The 19,185-nt window shown below is 41.0% G+C and overlaps 1 pseudogene; it reads right to left on the bottom strand.

The window, feature by feature from the left end:
• Window positions 1–11,259: 11,259 nt before the first annotated feature.
• Window positions 11,260–11,843, bottom strand: LOC105719295 (small ribosomal subunit protein eS7-like; annotated as a pseudogene).
• Between the last annotated feature and the right edge of the window lie 7,342 nt (window positions 11,844–19,185).

Consider the following 19,185-nt stretch of genomic DNA (forward strand, 5'->3'; position numbering starts at 1 on the left):
GGAGTGAGGGGGAAGCACCTGAAGCCAAGCAAGAGAACGTTCAGACAACACTTCAGAGATCTTGACACTTACGCCAAGCATTTGGAAGGGTAGAAGGCCTTGTACTAGAAGCTGTAGCTCCAATGGCTGAAGGCAGCGGAGCAAAGAAAGAGGCAGGGCTGCACTGGGGGCTGCTGCACTTCCTCCAGTGGTGAGACAATTCATTTGTAGAAGTTCTATATCATTGCACACGACCTTCCTATAAATACTGACAGTCTCCATCAGCCAACACAACTTTTTATGAGGTCTGGCTACATCCCAGTCACTTCAAGCAGTCTGATCCATGTCGTTACAAATATTCCAGTGAAGGGGGAAATAAAGCTTAGTTCATGATTTTTGCAGGTAAGAATGGAATAAAAGCTAATCAGATTCAAGGTTGGATTATCATTTGAACTCAACATTATGTTCTTGATGATTGATAAAAGAAAAAAAAATTAGGAGACATATATCTAGCCCAAGCAAAACTAATTTGGAAGGCTTTCAGGGAAAAGGCTGTTTAGAAGCATGAGACCAGAATGGGGAGCAGCTGTGGGTTCATTTCCACTCAAGTTTTTCCATTTTCCTTCTCTAACATCTTCTTTTGTCATAATAATTGTTTCTCTTTATAGGCACACACTCAGAGATTAGTAATTACCTTAGATCTAGACTTTTTTTTTTTAATGTATACATTTATAGGTTACTATCAAACATTTTTCAGTGGCCCGAGGAAAACTACTATTTTGAAGTAAAGTAATACCATGGAGTATTTTATGTACCTTCCTTGTGTTTTACTGGCTTGAGGAAGCCAGTCACTGCCCCACCACTGTTTTTTTTTTTTTTTTTTTTCCTTAAGCAGATGAAAGGAAAGTTGCCCGTTTTTTTTTTTAGAAATCTATCTCCTTCTGACATGTGTTTTGTTTCATTCTTGTTCAAAGCCTTTAGCCTAAGCGATGTCAAGGCCGTCTGCAGCAGCTGACTTCTGCTTTCTGCTGGGTCTTCAATTCCTGTTTCTCCTACCACAAAAGAGTGGTTGCTGATGCTACTTCAGAAAGGGAAGTCATTTGCCCTTTCAGATAAAATGAAGAAAGCCCTGCGGAGGCTGCAGAATCTTTTCCCATGGTGAATATAACAGGAAGGAAGGGAGGGAGGGAGGGAGGAAAAGAACAAGAGAGAAAGAGGAAGAAAAGAAAGGAAGAAAGGGAGGGAGAGAGGGAGGGAAGGAGGGAGGGAAAAAAAAGAGAAAAAGAGAAAGAAAGAAAAAGGAAGGGAGGGAGGGAGGGAAAAAGAAAGAAGGAAAGAGAAGAAAAGGAAAGAGAAAGACAAAGAGAAAAAGAAGAGAGAAAGAGAAAGCAAGAGGAAAGAAAGAAGTAGAACATTCTGTCTTGTAGAACTGGACACTGCTCATGGAGGCCTGGCTGTGACTGTGACAGAGGCTCTGGAACCACAGGATAGACCGGTGAACTCATTTTTCTTGCCAGGTGAGGTCTGTAAGATTTTGATTTGTATATGATTTTGATTTGTATATGTATGTATTTCTGGAACAGAATTGTGCCTTCAAATAAGTGACTTTTCTAACTTTAGGTTATACATGGTGTGACACTAAGTTAAAACTAAGTGCATTTTCCTTCAAAGAAATGGTTTCTTACGTACAGCAGTTTGTAACTTAACAACAGTGGGGTTCTTCTTGGGTGTCTTGTTTTGCATTCTATCGGTAAAGAAAGCTGAATTTAACACTAGTTGCAAGAAAAAAATGCACAAGCACATTTTAATTTCTCTTTCTCAAACTTCTTTTCTTGGATATAATTTTAAGTGTATACTTCACCAATTTAATAAGTATCCTATACATTGCCTATATGTAAGACCTCTTCTGGGGAATTTGGAAGTAATCAATGTTTTTAAGCAGCATCAGTTCTCATGAATAAAAAGCCTTGTGTACAGGATGATAAGCTATTCATTAAACATAATCATTGTGCAGGGAAGTAGCAGGGGTGGCGTTTTGTTCAGAGTTTGTATCAAAATACCTATTCCCTTAGGCTTAATGTTTTCAACAAACGACTATATTTTGTAACATAAAATGTGAAGTTGTTTCGTAATTGGAAAAGGGGACAAAGAACATGTTTGTCATTAGGAAATATCCTTTTGTGTTCAGCTTTGTCATAAACTTTTTTAGTTCGGTTAATCTATCTGTATAAAATCTTTGTAAGTTATGACAACTGCACCTTCTATTTCAAATGGTGGGGTGGTGTATCTTATTTGGACGCAATTATGAATTAGGCACACACAACAACCATGTCCAAGTGCGTTTCTAGTCACAGATTTCTTAATTTAGTAAGAACATTATTTTTACCAACATAAGTAATTTTACCTTCGGCGTTGTACTTGTCAACTGAATTCAATATTAATCACAATAATGTCAAATGCTTCAACTACAAGTAAGTGAATTTCCAAAAGACTTTTGATTTCATGAATTAAATGGAAAAAATTAAATCATGATTTTCTATTTGAATTTTGTGATGGCATCATTTAACTGTTGACGTCTCGTAATGGAGCCAACACATTAACAATCATTGCTTCACTTTTCATGTGTGCATAAAAAAACTTGGAGAAAGTAATGAGTATAATTAACTTAGAAGAACAGTCTTTTGATCTAAATGAAGTCATGCTTCACAGAGTAATATGTAGGCTCACCTTTTGTAGCCTTCATTTTAATAATTATCTTTTAGCACCATCTTCTTAATGTAGCTATTAACTTTTGAAGTAGATGCTGATGCTTCTTGTGATTGGCAATCTGTGTCTTCTGATTTCCATCTAATCAAGCTTCTTCTAGGCCGCTGGCATGAGACTGCACTTTATGACTGAGTGCTCCTCATGCTGTTCTCGAAAAGGAGGGGATAGTTACACTGTGATCAAGTGCTAAAAAAAGCACTTTGCTCACTACGTATATATCTCACAACCCGTAAGGTGAGAACACGACAGAAGCCGTAGGTACAAAGTGGAGGTTCATCACATCCATCCCAGCTTGATTTAACACAGCTATTGACAATAATGCTTTGTTAAAACAACAACACAAAGGACAAATACCCAAACAAACAAAACGTGAGGACAACAGGTACAACCTGAGACTGTACCAGTGAAACCAAGGCATAGGCTTATCCATAGCTGTTGATAAGGATGCCAGCTCTGTGGATTGACAAGTGGGAGGGACCAAAGGAATCCCAGAGGGAGGGGTTGGCCTTGGAGAGGCAAGACAAGTTCTACAATACCAGAAAAGAAAAAGTGTCAGTAGGTCCACAGCACCTGGAAAAGCCAGAGAGAGAGGTCAGTGACTGACAACATAAAGTGAGATTCATTCAGCACTTAGCAATTTCCTGTTGTTTGCCAAGCATCAGGTATGACAATTAGTACTATTTATTCAGTATCATTGCATGACAAACACTTTATCTTACTTAATATTGCTACTTCTGGTTTACAGGGGATAGAACTGAGCCCAGGGGGGGCCAACTGACTTGCCCAACTCCTGGCCACTCCCTCCTGTTCCGGGCATCTCTCCTCTGCCTCTCCTCATTTCTCTGCCTACATCAGGAGTAGATGGGAATGGCGACCTCCCGTGTTAAAGGCGTTAAAATCTGTGTGACTGTCCCTCCTACAGAGATCTGATCATCGTTTTCTCCTCCCGTCATTTCCCCTCTCTTTCCAAACGACCCCTCCAAAACCACATCCTTGTTTAACTAAATCCATTTCCTCTACTGGCCAAAACATCAGGGGTCCACAACACACTTTGCATTTGATTCAATTTTATGTTTTGTCACTTTATATCACTAGAGAGGCTTTGTTTTTTCTTTTTTTTTTAATTTAAAAAGAAAAAAAGGTTTATTTTGCGCATGACTAATGGCTGGAAAGTTCAAGGCTAGGCCTCTGTATCTGGTGAGGGCCCCAGGCTGCTTCCACTCATGGCAGAAGGTGAAGGGGAGCTGGTGTGTGCAGAGATCACATGGCAAGAGAGGAAGCAAGAGAGAGAACAGGGGAGATGCCAGGCTATTTTTAACCACCAGCTCTCTTAGGAGCTGAAAAAGTAAGAAATCACTCACTATGTCCACCCAGTATTAAGATATTCATGAGGGTTCTGCCCTCATAATCCAAACACCTTCCGTTAGGCTCTATCTCCAATATTGGGGATTGTATTAGTCTGTTCTCACACTGCTAATAAAGACATACCCAAGACTGGGAAATTTATAAAGGAAAGGAGGTTTAATGGACTCACAGTTCCTCATGAGTGGGAGGCCTCACAATCATGGCAGAAGGCAAAGGAGGCACAAAATCATGTCTTACAGGGCGGCAGGCAAGAGCTGTGCATGGGGAACTCTCATTTATAAAACAATCAGGTCTCATGAAACTTCTTCACTACCACAAGAACAGTATGGGGAAACTGGCCTTATGATTCAATTACCTTCACCTGGCCCCACCCTTGACATGTGGAGGTTGTTACAATTCGAGGTGAGATTTGGGTGGGGACACAGCCAAAGCATATCAGGGATCAAATTTCAACATGAGGTTTATGGTGGACACCAAACCATAGCAAGTAATCAATTCACCCATCAAGAACCAATAAGCGTATAAAAAGCTTCTTAGTCTCTAGTAAATAATGGCGAATTAAAACAATAAAATGTAATTTTCTACCCAGCAAATTGAGAACTTAAAAAGTGATAATGCCTCAAGCAGGAGAAAGTACAGGGAACCAGATTCCCATCATCTGCTGGTGGGAGTGTAAACTGCTGTGACTTTTCCTTCAGGAAAATACCTAAGAATGTTTCTATCTGTACTGTTAAGTATCAGATGCCAGGTTCAGAACAGCGCATATGATTTGCTCTCATTTAGAAAATTTACCACTGGTCACCTCTGGAGACTGGGGCTGAGGGTCTAAGTAGAGAGAAAGATTTTATTTATTTTATTTTTTTGAGACAGAGTCTCACTGTTGCCCAGGCTGGAGTGTAGTGATGTGATCTTGGCTCACTGCAGACTCCACCTCCCAGGTTCAAACAATTCTCCTGACTCAGCCTCTTGAGCAGCTGGGATTACAGGTGTGTGCCACCATCCCCGGCTAATTTTTGTATTTTTAGTAGAGACGGGGTTTCACCATGTTGGCCAGGCTTGTCTCAAACTCCTGACTGCCTCAACCTCCCAAAGTGTTAGGATTACAGGCGTGAGCCACTGCACCCAGCCAAGGGAGATTTTTTTTAACCATGCAATTTTAGGTAATTCTTTTTCTTATCATGTACATATACACTGTTTAAGTATCCAAATTTTAAAACCAATTTTTAAAAATCTCAACTTGAGTTTATCTGAGATTTCAGCTTATAAACATTCACTGCAGAGTTATTTCTAATATCAAAATGATGCAAACTTTATATCCAACAATTTGGTATAAATTGGAAAAAATAAGCTAAACATTAAGAACTATATTGTGGAATATTTTGCAACAAAGGCAAATATTCAAATGCAGTAAATGAAAAACTGATTACAGATTACATTTCAGTCTCCAGCTGTGTAAAAATCATATATGTACACATATATGTCAGGTCTCATTCTGTCTTCTAGGCTGGAATGCAGTGGCATGATCATACCTCACTACAGCCTCACACTCCTAGGCTCAAGGATCCTCCCACCTCAGCCTCCCAGGTAGCTGGGACTACAGGTGCATGCCAGCATGCCCTGCTAAATTTTATATGTTTTTGGAGAAACAAAGTCTCACTCTTTTGCCTAGACTGGGCTTGAGCTTCTGCCTTCAAGGGATTCTTCTGCTTTGCTCACCCTGAAGATTGACATCTTAAAAGCCATAGCCTGGAGGATGCAAATTAAGTCACATCTGCCAGGTAGCTATTCCCTTTTCTTACATCAGGTATGTCACATGATAATTACAAACACATTTGCCTCTCAGCCAGCAAATGTTTATTGAACCATACTCTGTGCCAACCAGTGTGGTTGGTACTAGAAATTGGGGGGAAAGTCCTTGTTCTCATGTAATTTGCATTCAAATGGCTGCAAGATTACACCTGTGCTAAGTGCTAGGAGCGAGTATGTGGTAGTCCAAAAAACCCATGGAGAGGTAAATTGTACCACGGAAACCAGCAAGGATTGCCCTAATTGAAGAAATCATAAGGAGAGGAATTAACCAGGCCAAAGAGGGCATCTTTACCCAAGAAGCCACACGTTAGAGAAGTAAAGGCCAAAGAGGCTGTAGCAGGGCTGAGGGGAGTGTGCTGCAAGGTGCCAGGCCATGCCAGGCCTCCTGCATGGGAAGAACGTTTTTGGTCTTTCATCTGGAAACAATGAGGTTATTAGGCGCCTGGCAGAGAGAGGATCAGACCTGATTAATATTGACTTTCCCCCCTGGGATGAGAGTTTGTGTGCCTGTCTCACTCAGTGGCATCCCAGGAACCCAGAATAGCACTGCGCATAATAGGTGCTCAATAAGGTAATGGCCTGGGTCTGGCCTTTCCTCTGTGGCTGGATGGACCACACAGGGCCACATCTCCCAGCAGTGACCCACATCCCTGGTCCCCACATCCCAGAGCAGCCACAGCGGGGGATGCAGGGAGTCCCAGGGCTGCCCCACAGACCACCCCTGCCCTCCGGATCCCCATTCTGCTGCCAGCCTCCTGCCCAGGCTCAGCCTCCCAGGGGCCTTGAGAAACCGAGAAGCCGCCTCCTCCTGGGTGGGAGACATCGTGGGACCTGGGCGCTGAACAGAGGTCTTCCCACCTGGCACTCACCTCTTGTGTTGGGCGACACCGGGCTCTGGAAGTGCCAAGACTTTGTTTTTTCAAAGGTCTCGCTGTATCGCCCATACTGTCCTCGAACTCCTGAGCGCAAGTGATCCTCCCACCTCAGCCTCCCTAGTAGCTGGGACTACAGGTGCGTGCCATCATGCCTGATTACTAGAAGGACTTAAAAAAAGAAACAAAACTACTAAACTGCTTTTTAGAGAAGTTTTAGGTTCATAGTAAAATTGAACAGAAAGTACAGGGAGTTCCCATATACCCTCTGGTGTTGTATTCTCTACGGATGTATAATGACATGCATCCATCATTGCTGTATTAGACAGAATAGTTTCACCATCCTAAAAATCCCTGTGCTCCACCTAGTCCAGCCTCTTTTCTTCCAACCCTTGGCAACAATTCATCTTTTTCCTGTCTCCATAGGTTTGCCTTTCCTAGAATGTCATATAGTTGACATCATCAGTATTTAGCCCTTTCAGATAGGCTTCTTTAATTCAGTAATATGCATTTAAGCTTCCCCTATGTCTTTCCATGTCTAGATAGCTCATTTTTTAGTGCCGTATAACATTCCATTGTCTGGATGAAGCACGTTTATCCACTCACCTACTGGAGGACATCTTGATCGCTTCCAAGTTTTGGAAATGATGAATAAAGCTGCTATAAACATCCATGTGAAGGTTTTTATGTAGAAATAAGCCTACAACTCATCTGGATAAATAGCAAGGAACACAACTGCTGGATTGTATGGTCACAGTGTGTTTGGTTTTGTAAGAAACTGCCAAACTACCTTTCAAAGTGGATGTTCTATTTTGCATTCCCATGAGCAAAGAATGAGAATTCCTGTTGCTCCACATCCTCACCAGCATTTGCTGTTGTCAACGTTTTGAACTTTGGCCATTCTAATAGATGTGTAACAGTATCTCACTGTTGTTTTAACTTGCAGTTCTCCAGTGACTTACGATATTGAACATCTTTTTATGTGCTTACTTGACAACCTGCATACTGTCTTCTCGGGTAAGTTGTCTCTTCAGATCTTTTGCCCATTTTTCAATCAGGTTGTTTGTTGTCATATATTTTTACAGGTTTTTTTTTCTTTTTAAAGAGATTTTTTGTATATTTTAGAAAAACAGTTTTTTTAATCATGTATGTCTTTTGCAAATATTTCCTCCCAGTCTGTGGCTTATCTTTTCATTATCTTGACATCATCTTTTGCAGAGCAGTCTTTAATTGTAATAAATTCATCTTACTAAGTTTTACTTTCATGGATTGTGCCTTTGGTATTGTATCTAAAAAGTCATTGCCACACTTAGGGTCATCCAGGTTTTCTCAAATGCTATCTTCTAGGAATTTTATAGTTTTGTGTGTTATAGTTAGGAATATGATCCATTTTAGTGAAGGATCTGTATCTAAATTCATTTTTTTTGCATGAGAATGTTCAGTTACCCCAGCATCATTTTTGAAAAGTCTACCTTTTCTCCCTTGTATTGCCTTTGCTTCTTTGTCAAAGATCAGCTGACTGTATTTATGTGGGTCTATTTCTGGGCTGTCTATTCTGTTTCCTTGATCTATTTGTCTATTTCTTCACTAATACCACACTGTCTTAATTACTGTTGCTTTACAGTAAGTCTTGAAGTTGGTAGTGTCAGTCCTTTTTCTTCTCCTTCATTACTGAGTTGACCATTCTGTGCCTTTTGCCTTTTCACCTCAATTTTGAAATCATATAGTGTTATCCACAAAATAACCTCCTTGAATTTTGACTGGGATTGTGCTGACTCTATAGATGAAGTTGGGAGAACTGACATCTTGACAATATTGAGTTTTCTTATCTATGAATAGGAAATATCTCTTCATTTATTTAGTTATTTTTAAATATATTTCATCAAAATGTTTTGGTTTTCCACAAATAGATCATGCACATATTTCATTAGATTTATACTTAAGGATTTCATTTTGGGGTATGCTAATGTAAATAGTAACGTATTTTTAATTTCAAATTCCACTTGTTCAGTCATTGCAGGTTTATAGGAAAGGGATTGACTTTTGTATATTAACTTTGTAGACTGCAACCTTACTACAATTACTTAATATTTCTAGGAGTTTTTGTTGTTGTTGTCAATCATTTTAGATTTTTTACATAGACAATCATGTCCTTTGTGAACAAAGACAGTTTTATTTTTTCCTCCTTCCCAATATGTATTCCTTTAATTTCTTTTTCTTGCCTCATTGAATTAGCTTGGACTTCCAGTATAATTTTGAAAAGGAATGATGAAAGGAGCCATCTTTGCCTTGTTTATGATCCTAGAAGAAAGCTTCAATCAGTGTTCTATTAAATATGATGTTAGCTGTAGTTTTTTTCGTAAGTGTTGTTCTTTATCAAGTTGAGGAAGTTGATCTCTATTTCTAGTTTGCTGAGAGTTTGTATCAGGAATGTGTGTTATGTTTTGTCAGATTTTTTTCTGCATCTTTTGAATATGGTTATATAATTTTTCTTTAGCTTTTTGATTTTTAAATGTTGAACCAGCCTTGAATGCCTGGGATAAATCTCAACTGGTCATCATGTATAATTCTTCATATACATTGTTGGATTCAATTTGCTAATATTTTTTGACAATTTTTGCATCTATGCTCCTAAGAGATATGGGCCTATAATTACCATTTCTTGCAATATCTGTCTGGTTTTTGTATTAGGTTAATAATGGCCTCATTAAATGAGTTAGGAAGCATTTCCTCTGCTTCTGTGTGCTCAAAGTGAGTGTAAATAATTGGCATGATTTCTTCATTAAATATTTGGTAGAATTCACTAGTAAACCCATCTAGGCCTGATGCTTTCTGTTGTGGGAGGTCATTAATTATTGATTTAATTTCTTTAATAGAAAGAGGCTTATTCAAATTGTCTATTTCTTCTTATGTGAGTTTTGGTAGATTGTGTCTTTCAAAGAATTGGTCTATTATCAATTTTGTAGACATAGGGTGTACATAACGTTCCTTTCTTATACTTTTATTGTTCATGAACTTTATAGTGATATCACCTCTTTCATTTCTAATATTAGTAATTCATGTTTTCTTTTTCTCTTAGCCCACCTATGGGCTTATCAATTTTATTGATTTTTTTTCAAAGAACCAACTTTTGGTTTTGTGAATTTTCTCTAGATTTCTTGTGTTTAGTTGAAAATATTTTTGTTTTTATATAAATATAAATTTACATATTTATAAGAATATAAATATAAATTTGTACATTTATATAAATGTGTTTTTATAGAGATATATATTTGCATAAATTTATTTTATACAAATATGGTCTATCTTGGTGAATATTTCATGCAAAATCAAGAAGAATGTGTATTCTGCTGTTGCTGAATGCAGTACTCCATAGGTGTCAGTTATATCCAATTGATTAACAGTGCTGCTGAATTTAACTATGTTCTTACAGATTTTCTGCTTGCTGAAGCCATCTTTTTCTGATAGATGGGTGCTAAAGTCTCCAACTATAATATTGGATTAATCTATTTCTTCGGCAGTTCTATATATTTTTGCCTCATGTATTTTGATGCTCTGTTGTCAGGTGCATGCATGTTAAGGATTGTTATGTCTTCCTGGAGAACCGACTCTTTTATCATGATATAATGTCTCTTTCTCCTTACTCTGAAGTCCGCTCTGTCTGAAATTAACATTATTCCTCCTGATTTCTTTTTGATTAGTTTTAACATAGTATGTTTTACTCCATCCCTTTACTTTCAATCTATATGTGCCTCTATAATTAAAGTGGGTTTCTTGTAAACAACAGAAAGTTAGGTCTTGTTTTATGATCCACTATTCAAATCTATGTCTTTTAATTGAAATATTTAGGCAATTGAGGTTTTAAGATGATTATTGACTTAGTTTGATTAATATCTACCACATTTGTTACTGTTTTGTTTTTTGCCTTTGTTATTTATTTCTACCTTTGCCTTCTATCCTATTTCTGTCATTTATGGTTTCAGTTGAGTCTTTTGTAGTTTTCATTTTTCTCCTTTCTTAGCCTATAAATTATACTTTTTAAAAAAGCTTTTTAAGTAGTTGCCCTGGAGTTTGCAACATTCATTTACAACTAATGCAAGTTCACTTTCAAATAACACTATGCCATTTCATGGGTAGTAAAGTGGCTTATAATAAAATATTCCCAATCCTCTCCCCATCTCTTATATAATTGCCTTCATTCATTTCACTTATATATAAGCATATATATATACACACACAAAATACATATTTGTGTGTATATATAATTGAATGCATTTTTACTATTACTTTAAACAAACTGCTTTCTGTTAGATAAATTAAAATTTTTAATTTTAGCTTCACTTATTCTCCAGTGTTCTTCCTGTAGATTTGAGCTTCTGATCTGTATTATTTTCCTTCTCCATGAAGTACTTCTTTCCTTTTTTTTTTTTTTTTTACTGTGAATATATTTTTTATTTAGTCATTCTGTTTACAATTGAAACTCTGGGAATTCAAAATTAACATCCTTGCCCTCGTGAGCTTCTTATAGACACCAGAAAAAGTTTCAACCTTGTGTTCCACATTGTTCTGCTGTGCTTTGTCCAAATGAAACTTTATGAGCCGGCACAATCCAGTTTCACATGGATTCTCTTGTCCACAATTTTGCTCGGGAAGGCCAGGTCCTCAAGGATTGCATCGTGCACAGCTGTCAGTGTATGGCTCCTGGGACACTTTTGCTTATTTTTTGTACAGCTTTTTCAAGTTGGCTTAGGCAGAATTCTCCTCTAAGCAATAAAGACAACATGCTTCACACTGAACTTTTCCTCCAATTCGTGTACTAGCCACTTGGTTTTTCTGGAAAGATTTTAGTTGAGTAACAGGAACAAAGATTATGATAGCTTTCCGGCCACCACCAACTTCAATTTGCTTGGCTGCCATAATATTCATCTCCCTGAGCTGAGCCTTGAGGTCCGAATTCATCTGCAGCTCCAGAAGAGCCTGGGAGATGCCGGACTGGAACTCGTCTGGCTTCTCGCCATTGGGCTTCACGATTTTGGTGCTCGAACTGAACATGGCTTTCTCCTTGATGAGCGCCGACTTAGGAAAAGACCCAAATCTCACGAGAACACGTCAAAATCCTGTACTTCTTCTTTTCTTAACTTGTATTCCTTAGAGATAAAGTCTCACTCTATCATTCAGGCTGGAGTGCAGATCACAGTTCACTGTAACTTCAAACTCCTGGGCTCAAGCTCCCTCTCCTCAGCTTATCGAGTAGCTAGGACTACAGGCATGTGCCACCACCACAGCTATTTTGTTTTTTATTTTATTTTATTTTTGTAGAGAACAGAGTCTTACTATATTTCCCAGGTTGGTATCAGTTCCTGGCCTCAAACCTCAAGCAATTCTACTACCTTGGACTTTCAAAGCACTGGGATTACAAGCATGAGTCACCATCCCCAGACTAAAGAACTTCTTTAAACATTTCTTGCAAGGCAAGTTTACTGGTAATTCCCTCATTTTCTGAGAAAGTCTTTGTTTCTCCTTCACTTTTTAAGGATAATTTCTTGAGATACAGAACTTGAGGCCGATGGCTTTTTTCTTTCACACTATTTCACATCATTCTCTTTTTGTTTGCATGGTTTCTGAGAAGAAATGATATGAATTTTTTATCTTTGAAGATTTTTTTTTCTTTAGCTTAAATTTTCTGAAGTTTGACTATAATGTGCTTTTTTTTTTTTTTTTTTTTGAGATGACTGGGTTCAAGTGATTCTTCCGTCTCAGCCTCCGGAGTAGCTGGGACCACAGGCGCGTGCCACCAAGCCCAGTTAATTTTTGTGTATTTAGTAGAGATGGGGTTTCACCATGTTGGTCAGGATGGTCTTGATCTCTTGACCTCGTGATCCGCCCACCTCGGCCTCCCAAAGTGCTGGGATTACAGGCGTGAGCCACCGCACTCGGCCACAATGTATGTGTGTGTGTGTTTTTGTTTATTTGTTTGTTTTTGGTATTTATCCTGCTTTGTGTTCTCTGAGCCTCCTGGATCTGTGGTTCGGTGTCTGACAATAACTTGGGGAAAAATTCTTATCCATTATTATTTTATTATCCATTATTATTTTATTACCCATTATTATTTCAAATATTTCTTCCTTTTCTTTCTTTCTCTCTTTCTTTCTTTTTCTTTTTCTTTCTTTCTTTTCTTTTATTTTTTTTTTTTTGGAGTTTTGCTCTTTTCGCCCAGGCTGGAGTGCAATGACACAATCTTGGCTCACTGCAGCCTCCACCTCTCAAGTTCAAGAAATTCTCCTGCCTCAGCCTCCCATGTACCTGGGATTACAGGTGCCTGCCACCACACCACACCTGGCTAATTTTGGATTTTTAGTAGAGACAAGGTTTCACCATGTTGGTCAGGCTGGTCTGGAACTCCTGATCTCAGGTGATCCACCTGCCTCAGCCTCCCAAAGTGCCGGGATTACAGATGTGAGCCACCACCCCCAGCTGACTAAACCTCTTTTTTTTGTAAATTACCCGGTCTCAGGTATTTTTTATAGCAGTATGAGAACAGACTAATACAATATATATTATACATAGACAGCTGGTCTTTCTAAGGATAGTTGCTCCTTAAAGGAAAGCTCAGTTTTGTCCAGCAGTTTCCCCAATTTTAGAATTTCAGGTCAAAATGTGTTGCTTTGTGAGCATCAATCCACAAAGTGTCACCAGTGAGTCGTGAATCCCTCTCTTGCATGTAACAACTGTTCATGCAATTTTCTTTGGCAGGATTGAACTCATCCTCATGTTCTTTTTGGTATTGAACAAACAGGAGTTGGTCACAAATGAAAGTACAAGTCTGAATTACATGCAGTAGGAAGCAGCTACAATTTTAACGCATGTTATGTAATTTTAGGCCAAAAAAAAAAATGAAACTACTTATACTAGACTGCCAATGCTGTGACCTGGACCACCTGCTGTGAAATAGGTGGTCACAGTTGGAGACAGTTACCTTTTGTTTTATTCCTGAAACCAGAATCAAAATCTCCATTCAGTAGGTTAGTCATATCTCCATTCTAAAAAAAGATGGTTGGAGAGAACAGCCCAAATAAAGGCAAAAAAGAAAGGGAGGTCTGAATTCAGGACTCACCCTTTTGAACCCTGTGAAACCTCTGGAGTCTGAGGAACACAGTGCATTAATGCTGAGCCCAAGAGGGAAGGCAGTGTGTTCAGGGTTGGGAAGTCCCTCTGAATCCTGCTGACTATAACAGATATGTCTACCTCCCATTTTTGGGTGCTTCCAGTGTGCTGGACATAACATTCTTGCTCATGTGCTATGGCTGGAAATGCAATTTAGGTTGTCTAGGCTGGTAGGCAATATGCAAGACGCCTTATGTGATGTGCTGCACCAGCAGCGTGGCAGCCTAGTGAGACTACGCACCAGGGTGTGGTGATTATTGTCATTTGACCCACAGTCATTTTGCAGTTTGGCATTCTTTGTTCAAGTAATACTCAGAGCCAGGTTTGAGCAAAATTTACTTTTTCTTTTTTACTTTGTCTTTTGGTTTGAAAGGTTAGTTACAGATGTAAGGCTGATTGCCTCACTGGGAGCTCGGACACACACACCCCCGCCTTTTTTCCGAAACCTCAGACATGCTCGGGATGTTCCCTTCTCCCCTTCTCACACAGCCTGGCTTTCCCTTAAAGAACCCAGTATGCAAGCGGGGTCTTGTGATTCTAGCCAATAGCAGCCGAGTAATTCTAACCAATAGCAGCCAAGTCCTGTATGCAAACAAAGGCTTGTAACCTTACCGAATAGTAGTCCTGCTCTCCCACAACCAATTGAGCTCCTTCACTCCCTACAAAACCCCACGTCTGAGAGGAGTCCATGTGACTTCTCCGGCCCCCGTAGTGCCGTAGAATCTCGCCCGGAAGCCAGAATAAATTCCTTCATATTGGATCTTCTTGTGTTGGCCTCAGTTTCTTCCTTTTAAACTCAGCAAGAACCCAAGAACAAACCTCACAATAGAGATAATCAGCTATGCTGCTGCAGCTGTCCGCAGAAACCCAGAAGATGACTGATGATTTGTAACTGCTTTGACCCAAACGTTCCCTCCCACATCTCAGGGTCCCACAACTTCCCCATCAGGGAGCTAGCCTAGCATAGCAGTCCTTTGAAGCTGAGATTCATCCACCTCTGTGCTTCTGCTTCTCTTATACTGATCCCTAGCCCAGTCTTCTATTCTTTCTGCCCTCTGGCTCCTTGAGGTAACAATCTATACTACTGCCAAGAAGTCCTCTGGTTTTCACACTGAGCCTTAACTCATGATCAGTTACTCTTAGCTTCTCATTGTCTTTCCCCAAAGAACTGATGCCCAGCAACAACCATCAAACACCTCAGTCCTCATAGCTACCATTTCCCAATTCAGTTTCAAATGGCTGATGCCAAAGAATTTCCTTCCCACTTCACTGCTAGTGAAAGTTTTACTAGTTGCACCATAGCTGCAACTCAGGGCCTCCCCAGCTCCATTCACTACCAGCCCCGGGGTCTTCATTGTCAGCTGACAAGTGAGTGGTCAGGTTCCAAACTTGCATTTTAGAGTCTGCTTTTCAGACCATTTCCATTGTCAGTTTTGCTAGGAGGACAACTGGAGGTGGATACAGAAATGCAGGAAGCATCCTAGAGTGTTGTCAGGGTCGACATGCCTGAGGGAAGGAGGCACAAATGCAGGACGTTGAATGTGCTGAGCCACAGTGCAGACAGGACAAAGACCCAGCTGCTTCTACACAGAAGCCAAAGGCTAAGAGGGTCCCTTAGAGTTTTTTTAATTGAGGAGACAGGCATGGACTTTCTATTTTCAATTCAGCCAATCTTTCTTATGGTCTGCCCCCTAGAAGGAGGAGTGAACTTGGAGAATGTAACTCTCCTGAAGGGAGACAAAGTCCCAGAGAGCCACCCAGCTGGGGACTGCTGGCCTCCACCATTCCAGCCACAGATGCTGAGATCTCCATACCTTCCTTAAGGACCCATCAGCACCATTTTATTTCCCAGAAAACATATATGAAAACAAAAGTAACCATATCTTCATTTGTTTGCTTTAAACAGCAAAAAAAAAAAAAAAAAAAAAAAAAAAAAATCTCATAGTAAAAATGCAAAGAATCCAAATGTGTGCTTCCTCAGATCGGACTGTCTGTCCAACAGAGAGATTTCAGATGGCACCTGCTCTGGGGTTGAGGTGAGCTTGATGTCTGAGGCCCTCCCAAGCATGAGAGTCATGCCAGGGTGTTTTCTAGCCAGCACAGTTCATTAAGTCCAGCCCCTCCAGGGCTTCCCCAGGTCTTGAGAACATGGCATTATCCCCCAACCCTGGGGTTAAGCAGGGCGGCCTGCAACTCTCTCTGAAGCTATCCTCAAGTAACTGAAAAGCACGCTAGTTGCTTGCTGCATGTAGAATCCAATCAATGGGAACCAGGTCTGATACAAAGAAAGTGAATTTATTCCGAAGCCTGCTTGGGGAAGGGGCACAGAGTGTCCTGCCTTTAAATGTGCCGCTTCCCCTTTGAAGCAGAGAGCAGATGCTTTTATAAGGTAATGGGGACAGGAGCAAGGGAAGGTGTCCCCCTGCTAGCCTGGTGACTTAGCTACCAGACAGTTTAGTTGGCACCATCCTATGCAGAAATAAGTTGTAAAAGTGGCCAAGCGGGCATGCTTTCCATATGCCCTCCTGGTGGATCAAAGTCTGGAGGATACCCGCGGAGGTGACATTTCCATGGTGGGTGGGTATGCTTTGATGTGTCACCCCTCCAGGAGAGATCTGTCTTGGAGCACACAGAAAAAGTTGCCCTGCAGGGAATGTCTGGTGAGGGAAAGGTGAAAGTTGTATTTGCATTTCTGAAGGGCTAAGTAGGAAACTAGGAGCAGGGGGGAAAGGGGAAAGAAAAAAAGAGAAAATCAACTACCTCTCAGCAAACTGGGGGTACTCATTGTCGTGCCACCTGCTTGCCCTTTCATAATTGTTCCTTGTTCAAAACAGATACAGTCTCAGGAATCATCCTAATGGACATAATGATGGGCTTCCCTAGGTTTGGATACGAGTAACCTTGTGACCCTCCCTAAATTCTCTGAGCCTCAATTTCCCCTTCAGAATGGAATAATAATCCCTGCCCCACTGCCTTGTGAAGATTAAGTGAGGAACGCAGGTGCCACACGTATAAATACCTGGTACATATTCTCTCCACCTCTTCCCTCCAGGAGGACAACCTGGCAGCCTGGGACAGAGTAATGGAATGAGGAACCTCTTTCCCTGGCTTCTGCCTCGGGTGGGAGCTAGGGCAGCCCGGGCAGGATGCAGTTTCAAAAGCTTTAGAGCATTGACAGTCCCAGGTAGCCTCAGATGGGGTAAGTGGGAGTCTATGGAATGGCCTCCTGGGTAGCCCCCTCATAACTTTTCCTGTCTCCTGATTTCCAGGCCTGGCACTGGCTCCTACTGCTCCACTCCTCATAGCACTCCTCCTGGGCCCCGAGGTGCTGCTGGTGGTTTGTGTCTCTGTCATCTATGTCCACTGGAAGCAGAAGGCCTGACTGTAAATGTGGGGGATGCAGGCCTGAGCAAGGGCTGTCCTGGAAGGGCAAGGCCAAAAGAAGAACCCAGCCAACATACGCAGCATCAGGGTCAGTGGAGTTTAGAGAAGGTGACAGAGCTCCCTCAGCATCCTCAGGAGTCTCAGAGAACCCTCTAAGAAGGACCCAACCCCAGGAAGTGTGTGAATGCTTAAGGAGGTGAGCTATAGCAAGGGCATTCACAGGTTTTTACAGTACCCCAGGGGTTCCATGAGGAGGCAGGACGAGCGGCCTGAATCATGGGCAACTGAGTGGGTGGTCCCTTGCAGGCCATCTCTAGATTATTTGATGCTGAGCTCCACGGACCCAAAGGAATCCCCACTGTAGAGTCATGTTGAGAAACCGCAGGTGGGCAGCTCCTAGGGCTGTACCCATTCTGATCCTCTGTGTGCCTGAGTGGAAGCAATGAGGGAAGGGGCATCAGGACTCAGAAGGAGGGCTGAGCTGGCAGAGTCCTATCTCAGAACTGCCTGTCCACTTGCAACAGGCATCCCAGAAGGAGACCACCACTGCAAATACACCAGACTCCCAGGAAATATTTCTTAAATGATGAGCAGATGATTAAATATGGACATGTTACCCACAGCTCCTTCCCTCCTCCCCTGCCACATGGGACCCCCAGTCTCTGCTGCCTCTTTCCTTCCTTAAAGGGATCCCATGAGAAGGTGCTGGTAAGAAGCCTCCCCAGACTCAGCTCCAAATGCCTCCCCTCCCGGGACATCTCCCTGCCCACAAGCTCCAGTTGCTCCTTTGCAGAGTCCTCGATGCTCTAGAGCAGAGTCTTCATTCATGGTCCTGAACAGAGGCCATGGGATGGGGCACTGGGGAGTGGCTCATGACACCTCCCTAGGATGTGGGAAACCCGCCAAATCTAAACACATCAGGAAACCTCTCCTCCATTGTCTTGGAATGTCCATAAGCCACAAACTCCAGTCCAGATTCTCCAGAGTTAGTCTGCCTTCTGGGTTCCTGCCTACCCAATCCCCCAGCCTTCTTGAGATTTGCTATTGCCTCCTGAATACAAATTAACCCCAATCCTGGTTTTAAGCAAAAAAAATAAATAAATAAAAAAAAGTTCCTTCCTCTTTGTTTAAGCCAATGATGTAGTTTGGATATTTTTCCCCTACCAAATCTCAATGTCAAATTTCATCCTCTATGTTGGAGGTGGGGTCAGGTGGGAGGTGTTTGGGTCATGGGGTGGAGTCATCATGAATGACTTTGTGCTATCTTGGTCTATTAGTACCCATAAGTTCTGATTGTTTAAAAGCGTCTAGGCGCTCCCTCCTCTCTTTCTCTTCTTTCCTGTCTCCTATGTTATGCCAGCTCCACCTCACTGTCCACTGTGAGTAGAAGCATTCTGAGGCCCTCAGATTTTATCCATGCTGCACCAAGTCAACCTAAGTTGAAACTGAATTCTTCTCGTGATTGCCACAAACAATTTTTACTCAAAAAGCATCTATGTTTTAGCAGATCTTCATTGAAAGATTGGAGTTCCTTGAGAACGCCTTGACAGTTTCTTCCTTGGGAAGGCATCTTGCTGCTCCAAGCACAGACCTGCCATCTTCCTGACACGACTGCATCTGTTTTTGGGTCCTGTATTCCAAACTATGATGTTTTGGAGGCATGAAACGTTATGGCTCACACCTTCCAAGCCAATTGCTATTTTCATGAGAAGAAATATTCCTCTTTCAACCACTGGTGTGTTTTACTTTGAATTATATTTCTTCAGCTATTAATATTTCTTTTTTTTTTTTTTGCTTTGTAAACAGTACACTTTTATATAAATATGTAGGTAAATATAACATTTTG

Source organism: Aotus nancymaae, unplaced genomic scaffold (assembly GCF_030222135.1).
Source record: "Aotus nancymaae isolate 86718 unplaced genomic scaffold, 86718_ANA_hifiasm-v0.15.2.pri h1tg000029l, whole genome shotgun sequence".
Classification (NCBI taxonomy): Eukaryota; Metazoa; Chordata; class Mammalia; order Primates; family Aotidae; genus Aotus; species Aotus nancymaae.